Here is a 27,116-nt window from a genome sequence, read left to right as displayed (position 1 = left end):
ATCTTAGAAAGAATTTAAATTTTGATTCTTAGCTTACTCATATCAAAAGTGGGCTGACTTGAGCAGCAGTTATAATTTTAAGGCAATTAATTGCCTTATTTATTTTGGCGAAAAACAATTACAGTTTAAAATAAATTCAATAACATTCAATTGATGCTCAAATGAATTCAAGATTTTCAGTTAAACACTAATAAATGTTTGTAGCACTCAAATCTAGTTTATGCCTATGATTTTCTGAGCAAAATTGTATCCATTATTGTAATAATTAGAGATATTTAGGTCTCTGTAATAAAATATTGAGTTTATTCTGTTATCAAGTATCCTTTTGAGAAAAGACAATGACAGCTGTTAATCTACAAGGTAAATCATAATCCTTTGATTACTTTAACATTAGGCTGCAGTCTAATGGATTTTACTTGTCAGTATTAATTCTTTTTAATCTTTGTCTGTTGTTTGATTAGTTGAGCTTTATTAGAACCATGGCCCACTTGTCATTATTCTGATTGAGCAATGAGATATTCTTACCGTCTTCCTGATAAATACCATAGGTGTTTATTTCTGTAAACCTTAGAGACCATTTTAAAATTATTGTTTTGCTGATCAATTATCGTCCTTGGAAAAGGTATATTACAGAAGATATCCCATTACTTATGAGAGAAATAAAGCAGTAGCATTGCACTAATCTTCCCTGACTTAATCCACATAACAAATGCAGTTGACAGTGGTTCAAGCAACTGTTTTTATGATCAATATTATCCTTCAGAAACAATTGCAAAGCACTGCTTGTGAAATCTAGACCTTGAGATTCTCAAACAGATGATACAGGTATGGCAAAATTATTATGAAATTATATACCAGAGGTTACTGCATTGTGTCAGGAAATTTGCTACAATAGATTTATAAATGTCGTCCTAATTGTTTGTAGTTGATTTCCACAAAAGAACCAAAGTACTGGAAGAAATTAGGCTTTTCAGCTCTTGTCAAACCCAGTAGCTCATCAAGCATCTGTGCAAATGTGTATCTTTTGTTAAAAATCTTTGAAAATATAGCAGAGATGCAATGCATGCATAGGTAACTGTTCCAATGATTTATGTGGAGGTTAATTTCTCAGATTCTTTAACAGCTAATACAGCTTTAATCACAAAACATGAAATGAAATAAATGAACAAAATCCTGTATAATACAAAGTTGCAAGTTTATTTTTAATATTTTGATGTTTAATTTGCAACACTTTCCAGATGATACAGATTTCAAGTTAGCATTGGGTTTGAGGTCTTATTCATGTATTTTAAGAGCAATTTTGCATCGTACTCATTCAGTGTCCAATGATTACATTAAAATTATGCACTTCACAAAGATTACTTTTCAGAAATAATGGTGCCCTGCTGTGCAATTAAGTAATGTGGCTTACGAAGCCAAATTCAACACAGATTATCAACTGACTGTAAAATTAAGCCAGATACAGTAGCTGTGTGTTGGGTGAAGGATAGAGGTAATCTGCCAAACATTCAGAAGGGTTTTGCTATGAGAAATGGCTGTTGTTGGCTGCAACATATAGTTAGATGTTTGAGCAACAATCTGGGATATTTTGGTTATTTGAATCTGATACTGGGACTGCTTTTAATCAATTGCAGAATAAAACATGATTTTGTTCTTTCACAAATTGCAAAGGTAAGTCCAGGTGTTGCTGGCACAAGCCTGCTGCCCGTGGTCACAGCACTCTCAGATACACATGGCCTGGATGCAGAAGGTATATCTTTCCAGCTGGAGGTATCCCAGAGTCCAGCGAGGTCCTGAGCATTAATTGGATATTGAATGATGCAATGGATTTGCCATAAGTCCCCTGAGAGCTTTGGCAGAAAGCAAAGCCCCATGCTCGGCTTTGCTAACTGGCAAAGCTGCCACAACAATTTCAGAGACATTTAAAAACTACTAAAAATGAATAGTTCAAGGTCATTGAATGCTATCATAATCTTTTAAAATTAAAAGAATGAATAAAACTAATAGTATGCAAACAGTTAAATAATAAAAATATTAAATAAATCTAAACACTTTTATTAACAAAAGGAATTTGCCCACTCCCCTCCATTCTTTCCTGTAGCTTACACGCCCAGGTCTGACTTGAGGCCAACAGCCAATTCCACAGTATAAATGCTCAGGAATCTTTGCAACATGGAGCAATACTAGACTCAAAGGGGAGGCTAAGGACAGAGTTCATTGAGACATACTGTGCCAACTATTGGTAAGCTTACAGCTGTGTATATGTGAAAGTTGCAGAGACTGCGATCTAAATGGGTTAATGCCAATGGTTCCATTCAAAACCCCTGGTGCTTACCAGAAAAGTTCAGGCTCTAAACTAGCACATGTCTATTAAATTTTTAAAAATACCAGCTCATCGTCTATGTCATTGCACATGGAGTGGCAGGCAACAGGTTGTCCTTTGGATGAGATATTAAATCTGGGCCCTGTTTGCTCCATCAGATGGGTGTTAAAGATCCTACCATACTATTTCAAAGATGGATAGTTCTCCTTGGTGCCTAGGCCAGCATTTGTCCATAATCAACACCGATAGAATACAATTATTGTTTATGGGATTTTGCTATGCACAGATTGGCTGCTGCACTCTCTACGTACAAAAGGTACTTAATTAGTAAAAAGTGTGAAGTAATTTCCTGCAGTTATAGAAGGTGAAGGTGACATATGAATGCAAGTGTTCCTTTGCTTCCTTTCCAATGTTGCAAGGGACGGTTATGTGAAAAGGGAAAGTTCAGATTAACACATAGACTACATATCCATTGAGCTAATTTTGAAATGTTCCTCCTGTTATGTGGGCATGTTATGTAATATATACTGGGATGTTTGGCTGGCTAGTCACTGGGTAAAGGACATATCACAGATGCCTCATGGTGCAAACAGGACATGTGATTACTCTCAGAAGATGGAGATAATTAATTAGTCCATGGGCATAAATCAAGGACTCTGGGCAGCCTGCCAACTATTGGTGATTGTAGTATCAGGCAGAATGGTCAGAGGAACAGCACTTCATTTTCCGTCTTGGAACCTTGCAGCCTAACAGCGTGAACATTGAATTCTCCCACTTTAAGCAATCCCCACACCCACCCCAACCATGCCTCTTCCCTTCTGCAGCTGATCTATCTTTTTTCTACCCTCCTTTTTTTCCTCCTTACCTTTGACCCATCCCCTGGTGAATCTGCTCTCCCCTCCTCCCCCGCACCTCCCTATCACTGTCTCTTACCTGCATCTACATATCGCCACCTTGTGCCCACCCCACCTCCCCTCTTTTGTCTACCTATCACTGCTCTGCTTTTCCCTCCTATATATTGGGCTTCCCTTTTTCCTACCTTCAGTCCTGAAGAAGGGTCCTGACCCAAAACGTTGACCACCTGCTTTTCTCCATGGATGCTGCCTGGCCTGCTGAGTTCCTCCAGCATCATTGTGTTTTTCATCTAGATTCCAGCATCTGCTGTCCTTTGTTTCTCTAATCTCTTTGCTTTGGCTCACTCAATAACCTGTGATAGATTCCATCAGGCCCCAGGGATATATCCACCATTTTGTTCTTTAAGAGACCAAGCACCTCCTCCTTCTTGATTCAACATGCCCTAATAAAACAGCGTACCCCTCCCTGATCTCACTATTCCCCATGCCCTTCTCCTTGGTGAATACCAATACCAGGTACTCGTTTAGTACCTTGCCCTCTTCCTCTGATATAAATCCCCTCCTTTGACCTTCAGTGCTCCTAACCCTCTGTTGTTTTTAATGTCTGTCTGAAATGCCCTGGGATTTTCCTTAACCCTATTTCATGGCCCATTTTAGCCCTCCTGATTCTCGTTTAAGTTGGGATCCTCTTCCTCAAAGAGCGATGGAAAAAGTCTTCGAATATTTTTAAGGCAGCAATAGATTGATGACTTCAGGTTGCAGTCAGAAGATCGATGATGCTAAATGGTGGAGCAGACTTGAAAGGCGAAGTGACCTATCCAAGCTCCTGTCTAGTCATACTTGTATGTTCATAATATGGTGGCATGTGCAACATGGTCATTCCACAGTGATCAGTTTTACAGTACTTGCTGAATCTGAAAGTGAACTACAATAAATCATCTAATTATTTCAGCAACCAGTACATGCCATGTCCTCCTGAGGCAAACCAGGCAAAGGACATTAGCAGGTACCCCTTTCAACTGAAATAAGCAGATGTAATTTGTACATTTTAATGCATCTTATAATGAAATATGGTAAAGTACAGCTTTGTTTATCCGAATGCCCTGCTTAGTGACTCTTAGTTATTGAGTCATGTTTAATAAGAATATTTTTGTGTGGGATTTCATTGGTGAATCTGTATATATCAGTCATTCTCCTGATATAACTGTATAGCATTGATATTCCAATCATTAGATTTCATTTATGAATGCTTAGCACAACCCAGACAACATTTCTGTGGATCTGCTTTTATGTAGATTTAAAACAGATTTGAGCAATGATGATGGCTGAGTTTAATGATGGGCATCAATGTAATGGTTAGAGGTTTAAAATGCTTTCAAAAAGGCCAATTGAACAAAATATAGGGTACAGTTTCATGTGTCAAGAAAAACAGAGATGAAAATAGTAGATCCTCTGGGTAGTAGAAAACTTTAAACAAATACGCAGGTTAGATGTTTCTGAAAATTCTATGCTTACACGAAGGAATTTCTATAGACTGCAAGCTCAGCACAATAAGGAAAACTTGCTCTTTGAAAAGTTATGAGGGAAGTGTGAAGAGAAAAGTTATTTTATTGAGAGACTTCAATCAACCAATTTTAAGCAGGGAAAACCCATGTGGTTTAAAGACAGAGGTAGAATATATAATGCACAAGAACAGAGTTGGAGGATATAATAAACAACAGCTCCTTGTCAGACTATGTTAAGGATGCCAGAAAAGACAGTGCTAGAATTGAACTGACATTTAGTAATGCACCAGAAAATATGGAAGAAGTTATAGAATGCATGGAGCAGTGAGTACTGAATAATACAGTTTAATATGTGGTCAGGTAAATAACTTCAGAAAGGCTAAGCTTAATGGAATAAGGGAACATAAGTATAATAGAGAATGAATGAGCCCAGGTGTTTAAATAACAATATGGGTGTGAGGATAAGTGGGATGCAACAAGCATTTTGCAATATCATTAATCAACTGTCTGATTCATTATCAAATAAAAAATTAGGAGTACCAGAGTATGGATTGGAGTGAAACATCTGATGTCTCACCAGAAATTTTCCAGTCCTCTTGGGCTGTCAGTGATGATGATTTCATTACACAACTTTCTCTGTGACAGATGACTTTGGTCAAACCCTTTCATATCACCAAGGATACTATACAAATAAAACCTTTAATTTGAGTAGTGAATTTGAGTTCATCAAACACAGGTTAAAGGGACCATGGGAATGAGGCACTGGTGAAGTTAAGCAGAGTGTAGGAACAACACTGGTAATTTTAAAAGGAGCATGGGAAGAGGTCCTGGGTGAGTTTAAAGGGAGTGTTGGAACAGGGCTCTGGTGAGTTTAGAAGGGGCATGGGAAGGGAGTCTGGTGAACTTAAAAGGAGCATAGTAACAGGGCCAATGAGTTTAATTTCCAAACAATGGGATTGCAGATTCTCAAAGTTTTACAATAATTATGACAAAAAGTGCTGGAGTAACTCTGCAGGTCAGGCATCATTTTTTTAAATTTGTTTTCAGAATCTAGGCAAGTACGGCAAGGACAGCATTATTGTCCATCCTTAATTGTGTTTTAGAAACACTGCATTCCTTCTGGTGAAGTCATAGAGTCGTGGAGAGATGCAACACAGAAACAGGCCCTCAGCCCACCAAGTCTGTGCCAACTATTTTACTTTTGGACAGTGAGTTCCAATGTTTTGACCAGCAACATATTTCCAAAACAGGATGGTATGCAACTTGGAGGGGTACTTAGAGATGATGGTGATCCCAGATGCCTGCTGTCCTTCTCCTTCTTGGCATTAGAGGTCACAGGTTTGGGAGGTGGTGTTGGAATGGCCTGGGCAAGTAACTGCAGTGCATTTTAAGAATGATACGCATTGTATACACTGTGCACTGGTAGCGGAGGGAATGAATGTTTCGGATGGTTGATGGAGTATCAGTCAAACAGACTACTTTGTCCTGAGCTTCTTGAGAATTGTTGGTGTTGCAAAACATGTGGAAAGTAATCCATCATAGTCCAGACTTATTAGTGAAAAGGCCTTGGCATGTCAAGAGTTGAGTCACCTGCCAAAAAATACTCAGCCTCTTACCTACTCCTGTAGCCACAGCATTATGTGATTGGTTCAGTTGAGTTTCTGGTCAGTGCATGAGTGTGGAAAGTCTCATCACCAGAACAGACATGCCAGGGCTGGAGAAACCGGGAGAATGGAATGGAGTCCTCACAGGAAGCAGGGTGGGAGGAGTCTGTGGGAGTCTTCCATTACGAACCTGCAGACTTCCACAACTGTCTTGTTTTTATCTGCTTTATTTCTGGTTTATAATTTCTGCAGTTTTTTTGCTTTTCAGCAGTTATTGGAATCATTTATTTGCCCAAATAATTGGATTGCATGGTTCATTTTAAACATATCAATCTCCTAGGAAAACCTTTCATGTCATTGTCATGATATAAGAAATCTTAGTCTTTTATAATAACTAGTATGTTTCTGTTGTTCACTCCCCAGCATGATCCCTTGTAGAAACCATAAAAAACTGTTATTAAGTGGCTAAATAAATAATAGTTTTTGTCCTCCTTTTCGTAATCTATCCTTTATCACCCTTTTTATTAAAGCAATACATTTTAAATAGCTTCCATGATTGAAAAGTAGATTAACTCTTTCAAAGTATTACAAACACAAATATATTCAATGAGTATTAGTAGAATTCAATTGACTAAGAAAAGCAATAATTTTTTAAAACTTGGAAAAATAGGTCACTGTGCATTTCTGCCTGAGTGAAATAGCAAACTTTCCTCCAGGATAGTCCCTCCAAAGTATCGAGCAAATATAACAGTACCTTCAGTTATGTCGGTATTTCTTCCTGGATAAAAATATTTGACAGATTATGTATATTTGGTTGAATACTTTTTATTCATATTATTCAATAAAACACTTATCAGAGCTGGAAATATTTATTTACATTCATTATTCTACCAGAGTTTTTTTTCACTGATAAAAATGCAAAGTAATCCTCCTTCATATTTATGATTTTATCTTGAGGCTATCTTGTTTAACATGGGTTCTGCTTCTTCTTAGGCAGACTGTCAGGATCAAGGATGACTTGCTTCCACTCTGGTTTTCTGGGTTTATTGGTGGCTCATGAAGTCAATGTGAGAACTGTAGACCCTTCCACAGGTGGGCATAGGGAGGCTTATGGGGCAGGTAAGTAGATAGTTTATGAGGTGGTTCGTTCCTTCCATCACAGAGCTTCCCAGGAGCCAGCAGGGAAGTCGCGTTTCTTCAAGGAGGCTCAAGCACTTCCTTGAATCCTCTTTCCACATGAGAATGTCTTCCCAAGACAGAGCTTGGAGTAAAGTCTGCTTTGGGAGTCTGGAGCTGAGTTTAGGAAAGTCATGGGTTGCCCAATTTAGCTAACTGAGTGTAACTAGGGCCACAGAGCTGGATGTGAATGAGTGCAGCAGTCTGGTGGTAATCTGGTTTAGGTCAACTGAGCAGTTTAGAGAGGACAGGGATCACTTTTAGAAGGTAGGGCAGAATAGGTTGCATTTTTTCCCAATTATATAGCGGACCTCTGGAACAGTTTGCCAGTTTGTGCAATGAACATTGCTTTGCAGTATTCCATCAAAAGAAAACTGGAATATTCCTGTCTTAGGGAAGAGAGGATCTTGCTCAAACATAGATATCATGTAAAACAAGGTAGATATCCCATAAGATGAATTGGAGACTGTCCTAGAGGAAGTCCTGATGCAAAGTGTCGACCCAAAACGTCAACTATCCCTTTCCCTCCACAGATGCTACCTGACCCGCTGAGTTCCTCCAGCAGTTTGTGTTTTGCCCCAGATTACAGCACCTGCCATCTCCTGTATTTCCAGAAGATAGGATAGTCTTCTGCACTAGTTTTTAGTGGCCCAAAGCAGTCAAAGAGAAGTTCTCTACAATTACTTTGATCTATTATGCTCCAGCATCAAAGAAACATGACATTGTCAAGGGCACTGTCTTTCGGATGGGACTCGTTAGCCTCACTGTTTTGGGGCCTGTGCACTGCGGTGTGGAAGATGGTCTACAAGTGCAGTGCGTGTCAGTGCACAGTTTGGAGAAACCAGCTGGATTGTTCCTTGTTCCTTATTCTGATGGCTTGCTGTCTGGATTTATTTCCATTGTATATCATTCTATTACATCACAAGTCCAGAGCTTTATATGAGCAGTAGCTCAGTGAGGATAGCAGACACCAATAGCCTACCATCTGATCTGCTTTAGGGGTGTATTTGAATTCTATGAACTGGGTACTTTGTTTGCTTTGGGTTTCAATATCTCAGTAAATGAAAGTATAAGCAAACCTGCAGATCGTGGAAACCTGCAACACTCAGCAGGTAAAGGCCACATCTGTGGAAGGGGAAATAGAGTTGAAAACATTAAGCCAGTTTCTCTTTCCACAGGTACTACCTGATCTGCTGAGTGTTTCCAGCATCTTCTGGTTTTGATTCAATATCTCACTTGGAGATTTTAAATGGAAAAGAGAGATGCATGTTCATCAGACCTCAGTGGCACCGCAGGTTATTCTCAAAGGTCATAGACAACATTGCCTTCTTGTACCAGACAGATTTAAGCTATTTTTTTAATAAGGAAGTTGCATAAAAATATATTACATTAACAAAAAAAGATAATAAAGGATAAAAAGGGAAGAAATGATTATTTATTTCGCAACTTAACTGTTTTTTATGGATAAGTGTCTGAATTGGAATTAGAAATGGTATTGGTTTATTATTATCACATGTACTAAGGTACAATGAAAAACTTGTCTTGCATACCATTCATACAGATCAATTCATTACACAGTGCACTGAGGTAGTACAAGGTAAAACAATACAGAATGCAGAATAAGGTGTCACATCTACAGAGAATCTGCACTGCAGGTGAACAATAAGATGCAAGGTCATAACGAGGTAGATTGTGAGGTCAAGAGTCCATTTTATCGTACTAGCGAACCGTTCAATAGTCTTATAACAGCGGGATAGAAGCTTTAACTAGTACCTTATGTACACATTGGGCAGTGCACAGTGAGGCTTGCTCAAAAGTCATGTCCACCTACAACTTTATTAGAATTGTACTCAATTTAAGCAGAAATTTCTAGGTTATTATTTTAGTTTGTTGTTACTTTGCTGTATGTCCAACATATCACACACAGTTACAAACATCATGTCATGCTCTTTGATGCAGACAGAATGCAAGGTACACCAAATGTGTCAATGAAGCAATTCAATGCTTAAGCCTGTTCTTCCATGTGGATCTTTCTAGTCAATATTTTATAATCTAGAGGTGTAAGCAAAAACAGCTGAGGAAGTTGTATACTGTGTTTCTCAGCTAAGAATCCCAACTGGCCTCAAAACCTTCACTGGGCATTTGAGTAAGGCAAACTACCCCAGGCGCTTTGAGCTAATGATGTATGAAGATTATGAGAAACTCATGGAAATTAATGAGGATCTTGGCTGCTTGCAACCTGGAATATTCGATTTTACTTCAAATTGTCAGAAAATGCACTTTAACATGTCACTACCATTTCAGCTGATGTTCTGTCAATTCATGTTAGCTCTCAAAATTAATTCCTTTCTTTCTGTAGAAGGTGCTGAATGGATTGTTTTATTATTTGGGTATAACCCAAAAAATTACCATAATTAATAATTCATTTTGAAATATAAATGTAGTTCCAAGATCAGAACTTTTGAAGAATTGTTCAAACCACATGAGAACTGAAACATAGTGGCATGTGCATTGTTATTTCACTGTTCTATTTTATTTTTTAAAGGTAAGGAGGTGTTACCACGGAGACAAATATTTAACAGCACACCATGGACAGTAATTTTTAATGTATGTGACATAGTTAGGTACATGCATTATCTTTCAATGGGAATTTTGGTATAGATTTTGATTAATTTTATAATGTTATGAAGTGGATTTGCAGAAATACCTAATCTCCTGTTGTTTGCTCTGATGGCTACAGCATTGTTGATAAAATTCATTATTTATGGTTTCCACACTAATGTAGAACCCATATAAAAAGATATGCACTTATATGGTACTTTTCACAATCTCAGTAAGTAGCAAAACATTTTTCTGCTAAAGAAGCATTTCTGAAGAAGTGTCATAGTTTCAAAATGATATTAAGAGTGACAGCCAATTTCTACAAAGCAAGTGCCCACAAGCAGAATGCAAGAAATAGAAGCAGGAGTAGACCATTCAGTCCTTTATGTTTGCTATACCATTCAATAAGATAATGGCTGATCTCCTACCTCAGAAGCACATTCCTTTGCTAACCCCATAACCTTAATTCTCTTAGAATCCAAAAATCTATTAATCTTTGATCAATCAATCATGGCTGAATAATTTCAGTTTTTAGTGATGTCGACTGTGGGATGAACATTGGCCAGGGAGAATGACCCTGTTCTTCTTCAAATAGAGTCAAAGAATCTTTTCTATCCTGTGAAATGCCCCTTTAGTATCACATCTGAGATAAGGCACCTCTAATTGACCAGCATTCCTTCAGTACTGCACTGGTGTGCTAGCCAAAATGTCTCTGGAATGGGTCAATTCCAAAACCTTCTAACTTTGGATGTGAGACTACCATCACAACTGATATTTTACATGCTATAGTGTCGAATAATCTCCTCACAACAGTTTAGTTAATCATGTGAGTGTTTTATAAAACACTTGTATTTTCAAATAAACTATTGTGAGGAGATTATTCCTGTGGAATCCTAAAGAATTGCTGAAGGTTTACATTTTGTGATTTATTTCTTTCCTGTTTGCTTCTCAGCAGCTATAGCTGGTTGTGACAGGTTTCACCATTCTCTCTTTCCATGTTACTCTTTACCCCTACCCCAGCCCCAAAAAGCCTAAAAATTCTATGAATGATATTGGGGTATAAATGTTTCTTACCTGTGGGTGATTTTCTTTACCTGTCATCTCAGTGTAATTGTTAGCCCAGTAGTACATAGCCCAGGCAATGTACAGATACACGTGTTTAGGTGAAACGTTCTTATGAAAGATCATTGATCTGTAATACTGACCAGTTGCAACAAACCTATGTTGTTATATTAATGTACAAAGTAGTCTCCGTGGATCTAGAAGCAGCATTGAGGAAAGACGTTTAAAATCAGCCACATCTGAAATTAGAATATGCATTCCAATCTCACCTTGAGTGGAGGTGGAGGTCAGCAATTGATTCAAATATAGGATACAAGAGCCAGAAAAAAAACAAGAGAAAGTGATGCACAGCAGATTGGGCATGATGTTCTACCTTCTACCTGGCCAAGTTTATCTGTCCAAGCTTACTCACCCTTTTCTGATGCCTGTCTGATGTTTCTCTGCTTATTCAGATTCACCTCGAATACAAGAAGTTATTAACTGATAAACAGCTGGTTTTAGTTTACATGCAGTCTTCCACCAGCACTTGCAGTGACAAATTCAAACACTAGTATGTATCTATTTCTGGATAAGTTAATGTTAACTTTTTCAGATTTAATGAACAGGGGGTGGTGGAGATATGAGCTGTGTTTATATACCAGAGAACATGCAGTGTGCAGGCAGTGCATTTTCACCCAGTTTCTGCAATGTGTGGAGAACTTCAAGTCTTGTCAATGCAAATGAAGGCCAGTTTCAAAGATGTCTTGGGTCAGTCTCTGCTCTCCTGTCCTTCCACCTACCACACTATTACCTCATTCATGTTATTAATTAAGTGACAGGATGTATCTGCATGCTGCACACCAAGCTCTAGTGAGGAACAAAGTGCCAATGAAAATCATTTGGTTCACCATATTCTGTGATGATATCAAATGAGATATAAAAGCATATTTACAGATTATTTTCTGAACATGAAGGCATCCATTTAACCAAAGTATGTAGTTGAGGTAGCACATGACATACAAGTCCGAGAATTTTATGTTATTCCAGTAGAAACTGAGTGGTTTGATAGCAATCAATTTCTGGATCCATTACTTTCTAATAGTTCTACAGAGATGGGTTGCAGTCTTTTACCGGCATAAGATTCTGTTCTGTAGCCCATATTTTCTCACCATGGATGTTACTTTGTACCAAAATGATGTCTGCACTTCTTATGGTCTCAAGTAGCACCTAATGAGATCATTTGTTAGATTGTTAGTACATACATGTAATAAACATCCAAATTGGTCTGTATTCATTGGAATTTAGAAGATTGAGTGGTGATCTTCCTCAAACATATAAGATTCTTAGAGCAAATGACAGATATTGAGGTCAGTCGATATGTAATGCCAATCTGATGCTAGTGCAGCCATTTGGGAGCTCAGTCCTCCAGCTAATTCCTCTGTTGACCTCACATGGTACAATATATGTTCAGCATCAGAAAGACACCCTCCCGCCACCTTAACCAGCAGTAAATAGTTTTAATTGTTGGTTGATTTCTTCTGGATGTGCCTTTGATTTTGCAAAAGTATGGTGCTGTTTGGAGTTCTCCCAGGTTCCAAAAGACCTTGGGGGTTGGGGTGACAAATGCCAAAGGATGTTTTGCTGACCTGTACCTTCTACGCTAACCAGTGCTGGCCTGCCACAGTTGGAAACATTATGGGGATGGCAGCATAATAGTTAAGGTACTGGATCGGCAGCCACAGTTCTGGATTTGAATTAGAATCCCACCAAAGCAGATGGGAAACTTAAATTCAAATAATTTAAATACAAGTCCAGAACGTAAAATAAAAGCTGTTTTTAGCAAAGTAATTATGAAACGACTAGATTGTAACTAAAAATACAACTGGTTTACTAAAGAAGGGAAGGAAATCTACCTCTTTACCTGGTCTGGCCCTTGTGTTAATCCAGCTACAACAAAGAGTTGACTCTTAACTGTCTCCTTAGTTCAGACAATTAGGGATAAACAATAAACCTTCGCATAAGAACATCAAAATCAGGAGTTGTCCATTCAGCAACATGAGCATGCTCCTTAATAGAATAAGATTATGACTGGTCCAATCTTGGCCTCAACACCATTTTCCAACTCTCACTGCCATCTGTCTGACCATTGCCAGGCAGTCTCATGAAAATGCCCTGAAGTGTGTTTTCTCCCATTTAACACTGCTTTCACAGTTTCCCAGGTCAGCTTCAGCACTGCAAATCAATAAGAAATTGATTAGATGATGTCTTTGCATCATCATCGTCATTTATTTCAAGTACTTATGACCAAATCCAAGTGAAATATTCAAAACCAACCACCACTTCAGTGAGAAAGTGGCCAAGCAGGAAAAATATTTTAATTCTTTTTTTTTGTCATGTGGATGTCACCAGCAAGGCCAACTTTGATTGCCAATCCTTACTTGCTCTTGAGAAGGTGTTTGTGAGCCCTTTTCTTAAATTACTGGAGTGCTACTGGTGAAGCTTCCCCCACAATGCTGATGGGTGAGGCGTTCCAGAATTTAGACCCAATGACAAGGATTGGTGATATATGTCCAATTACGGGATGTGTGGCCTGGAAGGGAACCTGCAGGTGGTATTTCCGTACGCCTGCTACCTGTTTCTTTCTTGATGGGAGAATTTGTGGGTTTGGGAGGTGCTGCCAGAGTCACCTAGGTGAGCACACAAGGATCGATGGTAGAGGCATTGAGTGTTTTGGATGGTGGATGAAGTGCCAGTCCAGTGGGCTGTTTTGTCCTGGATGGTATCAAGCTTCCTAAGTGTTATTGGAGCTGCAGTCATCCAGACAAATAGAGAGTATGCTTTCACACTCCTGATTTGTGCCTTGGGGGTGGCAAGCCTCTGACTTGCTCTTCTAGCCACAGTGTTAATTTGGCTGGTCTAGTTGAGTTTCTGGTCAATGGTGACTACCAGAATGTTGATTGGTATTGGTATAGGTTTATTATTGTCACTTGTACCGACGTACAGTGAAAAACTTGTCTTGCATACCGATCGTACAGGTCAATTCATTACACAGTGCAGTTACATTGGGTTAGGCAACAGGGTGCATTGATGTAGTAATAGTAAGTGACATAGAATTTAAATTTAAAAGTGTAGAACGATTATAGTAAGAGTAATGAGTAAATCTGTAGAGAGCAGCTTGCAACGAGTCGCCACGCTCTGACGCCATCTTGCTTAGCATCTTGCTTAGTGGTGGTGGGGTCTCAGTGATAGTAATGCCATTGAATGTCAAAGGTATGCGGTGAGACTCTATCTTGTTCCAGATGCTCATTATCTGGCACTTTTGGGGTACGAGCGTTACTTGCTACTTATTAGCCCATGTCGAATGTTGCCTAGGTCTTGCTGAATGCGGGCACGGAACACTTCAATTGCTGGGGAGTTGAACATTGTGCACTCATCAGTGAATATCCCCACTTCTGATCTTATAATAGAGGGAAGGTCACTGATGAAGCAGCTGAAGATGGTTGGGCCTTTCATGCAGCACTGAAGGAGTCCTGCTAGAATATCCTGGGCCTGAGATGGTTAACCTTGAACAATTATCTTCCTTTGTGCAAACCATCGCTGCAGCCAGTGAAGTGTTTAACTTTGGATGCTCACTGATTTCAATTTTATAAAGACTCTTTGCTACCATACTTGCTCACATGCTTCCCTGATGTCAATGGCTCACACTCATCTCACCTCTGGAATTCAGCTCTTTAGTTCATCCTTAGACTAAAGCTGTGATGAGGGCTGGACCTGAGTGGCCCTGATGAAATCTGAACTGGGCATCAGCGAGTTGGTAATTGGTGAGTAAGTGCTGCTTGGTAACACTGTCAACAACACTTTCCATCACTTTGCTGATGAGGACATACCTGGGCAATTTTCCACATCATTAGGTAGATGCCAGTGTTGCAAATGTTGGAACAGCTTGGCTGGAGGTGCAGTTACTTTTGGAATGCCGGTCTCGGCTTTGCGGAATCCAGCAATTCATGTAGAGTGAATTGAAATGGCAGGAGTCTGGCTTCTGTGATTGCTTCGCAGGAGGAATCTGAGATAAATCATACACTGGGCACTCAGACTGAACATGGTTGCAAATCCTTCACTCTTGTCTTTAGCTCTTACATGCTGTCACCTGTCAATGTTGAGCATGAGGATGTTCTTGAGTCTTTTCCTCACTTTAGCTGTTTAAATCTCCACCATCATTTGCAATTTATGTGTCAAGACTCTAGAACTTTGAACCAATCCATGGGTTGTGGAATTATCTACAGTAACAAATTTTAAAAGACAGTTGTACAGGTACATGGATTGGAAAGGTTTAGAAGGTTATGGGCCAAACACTGGCAAATGGGTCTAGCTTGGATGGGCATTTTGGTCGGCATGGACCAGTTGGGCTGAAAGGCCTGTTTCCATGCTGTATAACTCTATGACTCTATTTAGCTCTGCCCCTGCAAGCTGCTTTTGCTGTTTCACTAGTGGTGCAGTCATGTGTAACAAGTTCACTAGGTTGGCATCTCATTTTTAAGTACACCTGATACTGCTCCCAGCATGCCCTTCTGCACTCCTCATTGAACCAGCACAGATCCATCAGTACGATCATAATGACAGAGTGAGGGATATGCTCGGCCTGAGATTGCAGATTGTGTTGGTGTACATTTCTGCAGCTGTTGCTGATCCACAATTCCTCATGGATGTCGAGTTTTGAGCTGCTGTTTAGCATGAGTGTAATGTCTGATCCTCAGTGTGAAGTCAGGGCTTTGTTTCCACACAAGTTATCTGGTGGTCACTTCTACTAATGCAGTCACCTGCACCAGGTTGCTTGGTGAGGATCAGGTTGAGTAGTTTTCACTTTCATGTTGGTTTGCTTGCTACTTGCTGCTGATAGGTCCCCTTGTACGATAAGATTGACTCTTGACCTCACAATCTACTTCATTATGGCTTTGCACCTTATTGTATGCCTGCACTGCACTTTTTCTGTAAATGTAACACTTTATTCTGCATTCTGTTATTGTGTTATCTTGTACTACCTCAATGTACTGTGTAATGACATGATCTGTATGGATAACATGCGAAATCAAAGTTTTCCGCTGTACCTCGGTACATGTGACAATAATACACCAATTTACCAATATTGTTCAGAAGTCAGCCAGCTTGGTCAGTGGTGCTGCGATCAAGCTACCCTTGATAATTGATAATAAAGATCCCCTGCTCAGAGTACACTCTATGCGCTTGCTACTTTCATTAATTATTCCAAGCCTCACTCAACATGGAGAAGTACTGATTCATCAGCAGAGAGAGGACAGGAGACGATAATCAGATTGTTTCCCGTTAGCAAAGGAGCATTAGAAGGAAGTAACCCTGCAAATCATGTGTGTTCTCCATCAGCAGCACAGTGGTGCAGCTAGCAGAGCTACAGCTTCACAGCTTCAGTGATCTGTGTTCAGTCCTGACCTTGGGTTCTGACTGTGTGGAGTTTGCATGCTCTCCCTTTGAGCGAATGATTTCCTCTGGATGTTCAGTTTTCTTCTAGATCTCAAAGAGGTGTGCATAAGTATGTTAATTACCCACTATAAGTTTGGCCCTAACATGCAGGTGAGTGATAGAAACTGAAGTTGATGAGGAATGTGGGGGGAATAAAACAGGATTTGTATAGGAAAAATCTAATAGATGTTTGATGGTGAGCTAAAAACCTGGATGACTCTATGATTCAAAGGTAAAGCTCCTCCACTCATCTTCAAACTCCAGCTGTGCTGGGCATTGGCCATTATGAAAGACCCACAGCTTGACTGAAAGCTTCAGTGGCCAAATCTATTTTTTGTGCTGTTGTCGAGAAAAAGATGCCTTGTTGTGCTCCCTTTTGTTTTGCTCAACTCATGGAAGAGCTTTTCCAGGCTTTGTTCCCGAATTCACGTAGTCAGCCATCTCATGTCAATTGCACAGAATTTCAATATTACCCCTGACTGAAATTGACTCAAGTCTCTTTGTTAAACTTCTTAAGAATATCCGAAGTCCAGTTAGTGAAACCTGATTCATGGAATCTGTGCTTTGCCATCCCTTCAGGGATTTGTGCATTACACAGGTAAATGAACAAAAACCTCACCTTTGATACACTAATTAAACAGAATCATGCATACTCAAAGAGAAGGTTTTATTTCAGTCAGGTCTTGCTTGGCTGCTCATTCTAACTAACCCTAGTAGATTCAGAAATCTCAGGCACTATGTCAGTGAAATGGTGTACAACTGCTATTTAACAACTCATTCATTAAATTTTGCAAAACACAAGTTATTATTACATAATCTACTAAAAGATAACAAGATAGCACAAACTAATAAGAAGGCAAATTATGACTGCATAACATTACTGGAAAGCATAATTTGGTTAGAAATATCTTACATGGAGACAAATTGGCTTTGAATATGTTGAGCATTATATACTAGGGCCCCTATCTTTATTTGTAAAGTTATTTAATGGGTAAATATTCCAAAATTCTGCTGTGAGTGATAACTAGATCAGTGTTAATTTAAGATGCTGCTCACTGATGATATATAGAAAAAAATTGATTAAGTAGCATTGAACCTCGGTAGCACTAATTTCCTGTCAGCGAAGAACTTCAGCAAAGTGTGGTCCTGCAAGGCATTTGTGCCCGCTGGCATTTGAGCATCCAATAATAAGTAGAAAAAAGCTTGGAGTTTTCTGGTTTATTCCACATCCCAAAAACATTTTTGAACAGGGTCATTGTTACAATGCAAGAAAGAATGACAGTCAGTTTGTACGAATAAGGATCCCGCAAGCAGCAGCATGAAAATGACCAGATAACCTGTTGAAGTAATGTTGGTTGATGGACAAATCCCTGCCCTTGAACTATCTAGACCATTTTAGAGGGTTTTTAAGAGTCAACCACAATGGTGGGTCTGGAGTTATATTTGACCGGACGGGATAAGGATAGAAAAATGTAGGATACCTTAATGGCCCAGCTGTGAATGTAGGAGGTATGATTGATAAGTTAGCAAATGACATGGAAATTGGTGGTGTTGTTGATAGTAAGGAAGATAGTCTTTGCCTGCAGAATGATATTGATAAGTTGGTAAAATGGGCAAAGCAATGACAGATGGAATGTAATCCCGAAAAATATGAGATGAAGCACATAAGGATTTGGGTATGCACCATGTATGGTAGAATTCCAGAAAGTACTGAGGAGCAAAGGGATTTGTGCTGTACATCCTTTGTCATTTTATGTAACAAAATACTGAATTGCTAATTGACCTTTTTAAGAAGGCAAGAATAATTTAGGGTAATATTAGACCTCACCGGTTATACGGATTCATAGTGAATTGGTTGTGAAATCAAAGAAAGAAAATCAGGAACAGTACAACAGGCTGCAAACTTGCTCGGCCATTTTGCATTTGTGGTGTTTTGATTTTGCATAATTTTTGAAATTAAAAATAGAGTATAATTATAATAATAACAAATCGAGGTGAAGAAAGCAGCTACTGAATTCCAAAGGGAGAGGTTAGCTGGCATGGCCAAAGGCATAAATCAGGAGATGGGTTTCAAGAAGGTTGATAAAGGAGAAGACACTAGAGAGAGAATTGGAGGTGGGCAGAGGCTGGTGAGTGTTCTGCCACTAATGGTGAGACAATGGAAAGTGGGATGGACAAAAGAAAAGGGGTGGAGGAGCATGGAATATAGGAGTAGAGGAAAATCATAAAGTAGGAAAGGAACCATAAGAGAACCTAAAATCAAGGACAAGGATTAATCAGCCAATATGGTCAAAGAAGATAATGTTGATTGATGATGGCATATTGCAGGCAAGAAAAACTTTGGAACTGTGTAAGATACATGAGAGGGTTTCATCAGTAAAAGGCCTGTGGGTTTCCCTAGGCATTGGATAAGGTGACACATCAAAAATTATTGTGGAAAATAAAAGTTCCTCTGTGGGAGGTAACATTGGTGTGGATCAAAGATTGGCTGGATAACAGGAAACAAAGAACAGGCATAAATGAGTCTTTCTGTGGTTGGCAAGATGTAATGAGTAGCCTGCCACAAGGACTCATGCTGGAGCCTCAACATTTTACATTGTAAATGATTTGGATGAAGGCACTGAAGGTTTGGCAGCTAAATTTGCTGATGACACATAAAGTAAATTGTGAAGTGGACATAAGGAGGCAACAAATGGATATGGACAGGTTAATTGAGTGGAGTATAACATAGGGAAATGTGAAATAAAGAAACGTATTCAGTAAACAGTGAGAGATTGCGGAACTCTGTAATACAGAGGGATCTACGTGTTCTAACATACGATTCACAGAAGGCAAGGAAGTGGGTACATTAAGTAATTAGAAAGGCAAAAGTATATTATTGTTTATTGATTGGTTAATCAAATACAAATCGGGGGGTGGGGGGGTGGGGTTAAGCTTCAGTTATGTAGGGCATTGGTGAGACCACATCTGAAGTACTGTGTGCATTATTGGTCTCCTAATTTCAGTAAGCATGTTACTACATTAGAAGCAGTTTGGAGATAGGTTGTTAGACTGGAATAATACCTGGAATGGGTGGATTATTTTATGCAGAAAGATTGGACAAGCTAGACTTGTATCTGGAGGAGTTTAGAACAGTTTGAGGGGATTTAATTGAAATGTTTTAGATCCTGAGGGATCTTGACAGGGTGGATTTTAGAGGATGTTTCCTCTTATCGGAGAATCTAGAGTGAGGAGTCACTGTTTTTAAATAAAGGGTTGGTTACTTAAGGCAGATAATATGATGTTTTTCTCTCTAAGGGTTGTGAGTCTTTGGAACTGTCTCAAAAAACGGTGGAAATAGAGGCTTTGCATATTATTAAGGCAGAGGTAAATAGCTTCTTGGTAAGCAACGGGGTGAAAGTGTACCAGGATCAGAATGGAGGAATGCCAAGTACAGGTTAGAGTCAGATTTTCTGTGAAATTATTAAATAGCAGAGTAGGCCTGAGAGGCTGAATAGCCTTCTCCTGCCCCAAATTTGTATGTCTTTATGTAGGTAAGAGTTGTGGCAGCAAATGTATCATTGAAGTGATGGAAAGGAAATGGGGTGTGCAAGTAATTTCTGGCTCAAAACATAGTGCTACATCTGGGGATGGTGCAGAATGATCATGGAGGAAGAAGGATTTGGATGCAGTGCAGGCTAAATCACAGCAAAGGCCAAAGTCAATGACATTCCCAACAATGTTGACTATTGGAAGGTTCCAGCTTGTCAGAAGCTGGATACTGACCAAACAGTCTGGAGGGACAGATGCAAAAAACACATCAAACAAGATGGAGAGATGCAGCTAAGTGTCAATGACACATGTGAAAGTTCATTGCACATTGAGATAACATCCTCAAAGGCCAATACACTGTCAGGGGTGGGGGTGGGGGGGAGGTATGGTGGTATGAGGTGGTGGTGGGTGTGAGTGAGTCATAAAGTCACAGTCATAGAGAGATACAGCATGAAACAGGCCCTTCAGCACACCGAGTCCACACTGACGACCATTCACCTATTTTACACTAATCCTAACCTAATCCATTTTATTCTCCCCACAATTCCACCAAATTCCTCCTCCCCACCCCCCCCCCCACCCTTCCACTGCCAAAACTCTACCACTCATCTACACACCAAGGGTAATTTACTGTGGCCAGTTAGCCTATCAGCCAGTGACAGCGCTGGAGGTCAGAATTGAACCTGGGTCGCAGGAGTTGTGAGGCAGCAACTGTACTGGTTGCGCCAATGTGTCACCTGCTGATTGGTCTGAGAAAAGCTTTACCTTTTGGCTGGCATGACATTATAAAAAGAACTATTAACTTTAAGAATATGCATATAAATGTCCATTATATTTGATTTTGTTAGAAAATTGTAATGATTTGATATTTCCTTTGGTGGACAACTTACAAATATCTTCTATCAAGATTTTCACTGATTCAGTAGAAGTATACCTCCTTGTACAGTTCCACAGCACCATTATAATAACACCATTTGCTGAAGTTTAGTTTCAGCAGTTTTTGAGATCATTTCATAACTGTTCTTTTATCTCGGAAACATACTGAGCAACATTTAAGCAAACTTTGAGTTTTTACTGTCCTGGTGTTGAGCAGTAAGAATGTATATTGGGATGATGGTTGTGATGGGAACTTTACTGGTTTGCAAAACCCCAATACTATAAATTGATAATTGGTAATTGGTTTGTTATTGCCACATGTACCAAGGTACAGTGAAAAACTTTGTTTTGCATGCCATCCATACAGATCATTTCATCACATTAGTGCATTGAGGGAGTACAAGGGAAAAACAATAACTGAATGCAGAATAAAGTGTTACAGTTACAGAGAAAGTGAAATGCAGGCAGGTATAATATTGGTAAATGCTTGAAATACACAACAGGTCAAGCAGCATCTGTGGAAAGAAAAATTAATACCATTTCAGATCGATAACCTTCCCTATCCAGTTGACCCATTGTTGCACTGGCCCCATTAGTCTAGTGCTGGATAGTGTCCAGTACTTGGACTATCTCTGACACCTCTCTCTTCTTCCTCAATCTTTCCATCTCCATCTCAGGAGATTCCTTATCCACCGACATCTTCTACAAACTCACTGACGCCCACAGCTACCTTGATTACAGCTCCTCCCACCCTCCCTTTTTCTCAATTTCTCCACCTCTGCTGCATCTGGTCCCATGATGAGGCTCTCCCCTCCTCCCCCGCACCTGCCTATCACTATCACTTACCTGCATCCATCTATCACCACCTTGTGCCCACCCCGCCTCCCCTCTTTTGTCACCTATCACTGCTCTGCTTTTCCCTCCTATATACTGGGCTTCCCCTTTTCCTATCTTCAGTCCTGAAGAAGGGTCCTGACCTGAAACATTGACCACCTGCTTTTCTCCACGGATGCTCCCCTGTCACTCTATCAGTCTACTTCCAGTTGTCACCAACTGACAGGAGTCAACAACAGTACTGCTGAGTACCGTTTGCTCACTAATAATTTGCTCACCAATACTCAATGGGTTCTGCTAGTACCACTTAATCCCAGAGTTCACCACAGCCAAACATGGATAAGATCTAATTGATGATCTAAATTATAGGTTTAAGGTGAGAGGGGAGAGATTTAACAGGAACCTGAAGGGCAACTTTTTCACCCAAAGGGTGGTCCGTATATGGAATGCGCTGTCAGAGGAAGTGGTTCAGGCAGCTACATTGACAACATTTAAAAGACACTTGGAAAGGTACATGGATAGGAAAGGTTTAAATGGATAAGGGCCAAATGAGGACAATGGGACTAGCTTAGATGGGCATCTTGGTCAGCACGGACCAGTTGGGCCAAAGGGCCTGTTTCTGTGCTGTATGACTCTATGAGGTAAAAGTGACTCCTCTTGACTTCAAGGCAGGATTTAGCTATGTGGCATCAAGGTGCCAGATTAAATCATTGGAAATCAAAGAGAACTAGTTAGAGGCCTACAAGACACAAAGAAAGATGGTTTTGGCTGTTGGAGGTCAATCATCCCAGTCCCACCCCCTGGATCTTACTCCAGGGTTCCTCAGGACTGTGCACAGACATCTTTAGCTCCTTTCCTCTGTCACCAGGTCAAACTTAGGTATGTTCACTGATAATTCTTCCAAAAAGCTTTAAATTCCTGACCGTTAATGTATCAGATGACCTGAAGTCTAAAGTCCCACACCACCAAGTTCAAGAAGAGCTACTTCCCTTCAACCATTCGGTTCTTGAACAAACCGGCAAAACCCTAATCACCACTACAGTTTAGCAACACTATGACCACTCCGATCACTTTGCACTAAAATGGACTTTGTTTCTTTTCGTTCTAATTGTATTTTTTTCTTGCAAAAATTGTGCATAACTTATGATTAATTTATGTTTTCCTTGTGAATGCTGCTTATATGATGCTATGTGCCTATGATGCTGTTGCAAATAAGCTTTTCATGCACCTGTGCATACATGTACTTGTGCATATGACAATAAACTCGACTTTGACTTTGACAATATTCATTTCCATTCACAACTCCTCTTATCAATCAGTTCCTGGAAGCATCAAGGCCTGGCGATATTTAGACGTGGGCTGATAAGTGAAAGTAGCATCATTGTTAAACAAATGCTAAGTGATGAGTGTATGTAACATTGAGGTTAACCTTTTCTATTTAACCTTTTCTATTGAACATTCAGTGGCATTCCATTGCCAAGTGCCCCACAACAACACCTTGAGAGGAATCAGCAATGACCAGAAACTCAAATGCCATGACTACAAGAGCAACTCAGTGGCTGGGCATCCCGAGGCAAGCGACTTATCGTTTAACTCCCAAAGCTTTTCCACGATCTATGAGGCACAAGTCAGTAGCGTAATGATTAATTACTAGATGTGTACAGCTCCAACAATACTTAAGAAGCTCGACACTATTAAGTACATAACTGCTTACTTGATTTGCATCAAATCCTCCACCCTAATTTTCACTCCCATCACTGCTTGTACACAATGGCACAGTGGTGTGTATCATCTATAAAACACATTGCAGCTCTCATAACGGAATTATTGATAGTATCTTCAAATTCTGTGACTCTCCCATCTAGCAGAACAAAGGTAGCAGGCACATGGGAACGCCATCATCTTCAAGTTCCTCTCAAAGACACACGCCGTCCTGACCTAGATCGGTATCACCAATCCTTCATTGTTGTTGGGTCTACATTACTAGAATTCCCACTCCATCAGCACTGGGAGAGCACCTTTACTTCTTCGCCACAGGGATCCCACCAATTCAAGAACATAGTTTCCCACCACTTTCTCAAGGACGCTGAAGGATGGGTAACAAATGCTTATCTCACTGAGAATGCCCACATTCCTGTGCGTGAGTAATAAAAAAATCCCTTGGCATTGCCAGTTCTGCCAGAACTAACTAGCTGGCAAAGGACTCGTGACCCATGTTGTATTTATAAATTAAAGTCGCACAGTTAAGGTTTGCCATTTGTAAACCAAAATTAGATCTAAATCTTTGTGCTGAGGACTCCAATTATTGTATCCGATCAATTTCCAGAAACAACACAACTCTTGTTCTCCACTCCTGTTGTTTGAGCCCTGAGTAGAATATGGAATCTGGTGGGATAATCCTCCAACAAATTCTACTTCCATAAATCTCCAACAAGCTTTTAGCCCATTAAGGGTCCCTCTAAATAGTATCTGTGCAAAGATGAGCTTCCATTTGCTAAAGAATACACTTCCCATAGTTGATGCATGGTGTTAGCTGGATTTCTGCCAGCCAGTTTGGCAGGGCAGGTGTCAAGTCACCATTGCACAAGGATAGATATCACCAGCTGGTTAATCTGCATACCTCTGGCATACACACACAACATCATCTCTATTGCACAAACCGATTTGCCAAGTAGTGCAGGCTGCGCCAAAAATGTGTACTCAAACAAAATTGGAAGTGAACTGTGATGCATAGCACTGATAAAAGAAGACACCACAAGGCCTAATTTTGTAGTCTTTGTGTTTGCTGTTGATGCAGCTTTATTAGATTAGTTTCCATCTGGTCTGTCCTGTCATGTATTCTTTCCACATGTGCTCTTATTGGATGGTCCCTGCAGATTACATTTAAGCCCTGGGGAATGAACAAACAGCTTTTCTAATGGTAATTCACACATTCAGAAATGCATTTATTATCTATTTGAAAATAGATTTTCACGGAATATGAGAATTATCTTATAAAATGCTGTAATATAACCCATGGTGTTTTAAAATGATTTATTGCCTGATTGTAACACAAATGCAGAATTATTGTTGTAAACTGATTTTAAAAACATTATCTGAGCTTTTGTCAGTGCCACCGCTGTGCCTGGCATTACAAGCCATCTGTATCTACTTTCTGTAAATTGGTTCCATTGACTGTTATGCATTTACTTGCAAAATAAATAAGATTTTTCAAAGAAAGGAAACTATTGAAGATAGACAAAATCACCAATGTGACAGTTAGTGCAGTGCGTAACAATCTTCGTGCCTTTTTGCTCTTGAATTACCAACAGTTGTTCGGGATTTATCAATAGTAGACTGAGGGCAGGCTGTGCTAACATTTACTTTTCTGTTAGCTGGAATTTGTGGAATTTAAATTATATCTGATGTCCTATAAAATAAGATGTAATTCGCAGAAGATTCTAACCCAACTTCTGGATACTGCGTCAGGTAATAACTTTCTGTTTTTGTTTTATTGTAATGGTGCCAGAATTGAAAATTATGTAATGAGTTATGATCTGGAAGGCACTGCCTGAAGGGATGAAGGGGAGTTGGTTAGTAGTTGCTTTCAAAAGGGAAATGAGTGAATGTTTTTTAGAGCTTTGATGAAAGAGCAAGGAAATGGGGCTTATGGGATTGTTTCAAAGAGCTGGCATCAGCACATTGGGCCAATGACCTCCTTTGGTACAGTGTCATTGTACAATACAACAGTTACTGCAGATTAAGTTGCAGAGATAGAACCAGGGTGCATAGGTCCAAAACAATAAAATGTCATTGTAGGACAGAGATGGGGAATTTTTGTTTCTAAAAGGAGTGATTGATGTGTGAATATGCTTTGGTAAGCTATGATTAAATGTGGTTAAAATGTCTGCTTTTACCATTCCATGATATTTCTTATTTCTCACTCAAAAACATAGAGATGGAATGGTGGTGGTGGTGGTTAAAAGCCACCTTTAAACATTATCTCATTTTGCTACTGAAAGCATTGTTAATGAGTTTCCAGCTGGGAATGTGGCAGGATGGCATTTAGTTCACCCACCCTCAGCTGGATCTCTAATTTAGTGATAGAACAGCTCTTCACTTGAGAAATCTATGCAAACCTGATTCTGTGGCAGTTGTTCTGTTGTTTGGTGTGGTGTTGCTGGTGATGGGAGGAAGTTGCTGGGGAGTGCTGCACTGGGGACCAGGTACAACTAGCATCCTGCCAAATACAATAACACTTCATCAGATCTGTAGCAACTGTCAGCACTCTGCCAATTACCTGGGAATTGTTAACCATTAATGAGTACTTTAAACAGCAGAGCAGCACCAGGCTTCAGAGTACTTTAAAACGATGAGCAGTATTATTTTAAGAAACATTTCAATTCCCACTTGTAGACCTTAAATGTATTAGCGAACTGCTTAGCTGTGAATTTCATCTTTTCCTCGTGGGAAATTTGAAATTTCAATGCAAATTGCTTAAGCAGAGAACATATATCATTTCAAAACTTGAAGTTCATTCTTTGTTTATGATTTTAGAGGTCAGTTGTTCTCAAAGGTTAATATTAGTTTCTCAAGATAATGATGAATAAGGAAGGGAATTTTACCCATCTCAGCAAGGCCCTAAAGTCATCTCACTGCAACATTAAAAGTTAATTATGCCTAAATAAACATTCTACTTCTCTTCTTGGGAGGCCCTCCATGCCTTGTTCATTCTTTATGTGAAGAAGTGCTTCAAGCAAATACTTTCCACAGTTTGCTTCTTTCTCATTTAAACCTCTGACCCTCTGTTCTCCACTCACAGTTTAATAGAGCAAATTTTTGCCTAATGAAAATCAAACAACAGCAATTGCTCGAAATCTGAAGTAAAAACGTTCAGCAGGTTGGGCTGTGGGAAGAGAAACTAAGCTAATGTTTCAGGTTGAAGAACCTTTGTCAGAACTGGCAAGGACAGAAAACAAATTGGCATAAAGTTGGTAAATTGGTTTATTATTGTCACATGTACCAAGGTACAGTGAAACACTTCGTTTTGCATGCCATTCATATGGATCATTTCATCACATCAGTGCATTGAGGTAGTACAAGGAAAAACAATAACAACATGCAGAATAAAGTGTTACAGAGAAAGTGCAGTGCAGGCAGACAGTAAATTGCAAGGTCATAATGAGGTAGATTGTGAGGTCAAGAGTCACGCCTATCATACAAGGGGACCGTTCAATATTCTTATCACAGCGGGATAGAAGCTGTCCTTGAGCCTGGTGGTACGCACTTTCAGGCTTTT

At 39.6% G+C, this 27,116-nt stretch overlaps 1 protein-coding gene across 2 annotated transcripts in view; it reads left to right on the top strand.

Moving 5' to 3' along the window:
- The window catches only part of LOC127570580 (G patch domain-containing protein 8), a 554,058-nt gene that overhangs the window by 440,435 nt on the left and 86,507 nt on the right, over positions 1–27,116 (top strand). The gene's annotated exons all lie outside the window — the stretch shown is intronic.

The sequence above is a fragment of the Pristis pectinata genome, chromosome 5, assembly GCF_009764475.1.
Source record: "Pristis pectinata isolate sPriPec2 chromosome 5, sPriPec2.1.pri, whole genome shotgun sequence".
Lineage (NCBI taxonomy): Eukaryota > Metazoa > Chordata > Chondrichthyes > Rhinopristiformes > Pristidae > Pristis > Pristis pectinata.
This window is presented reverse-complemented; position numbering and strand designations above follow the sequence as displayed.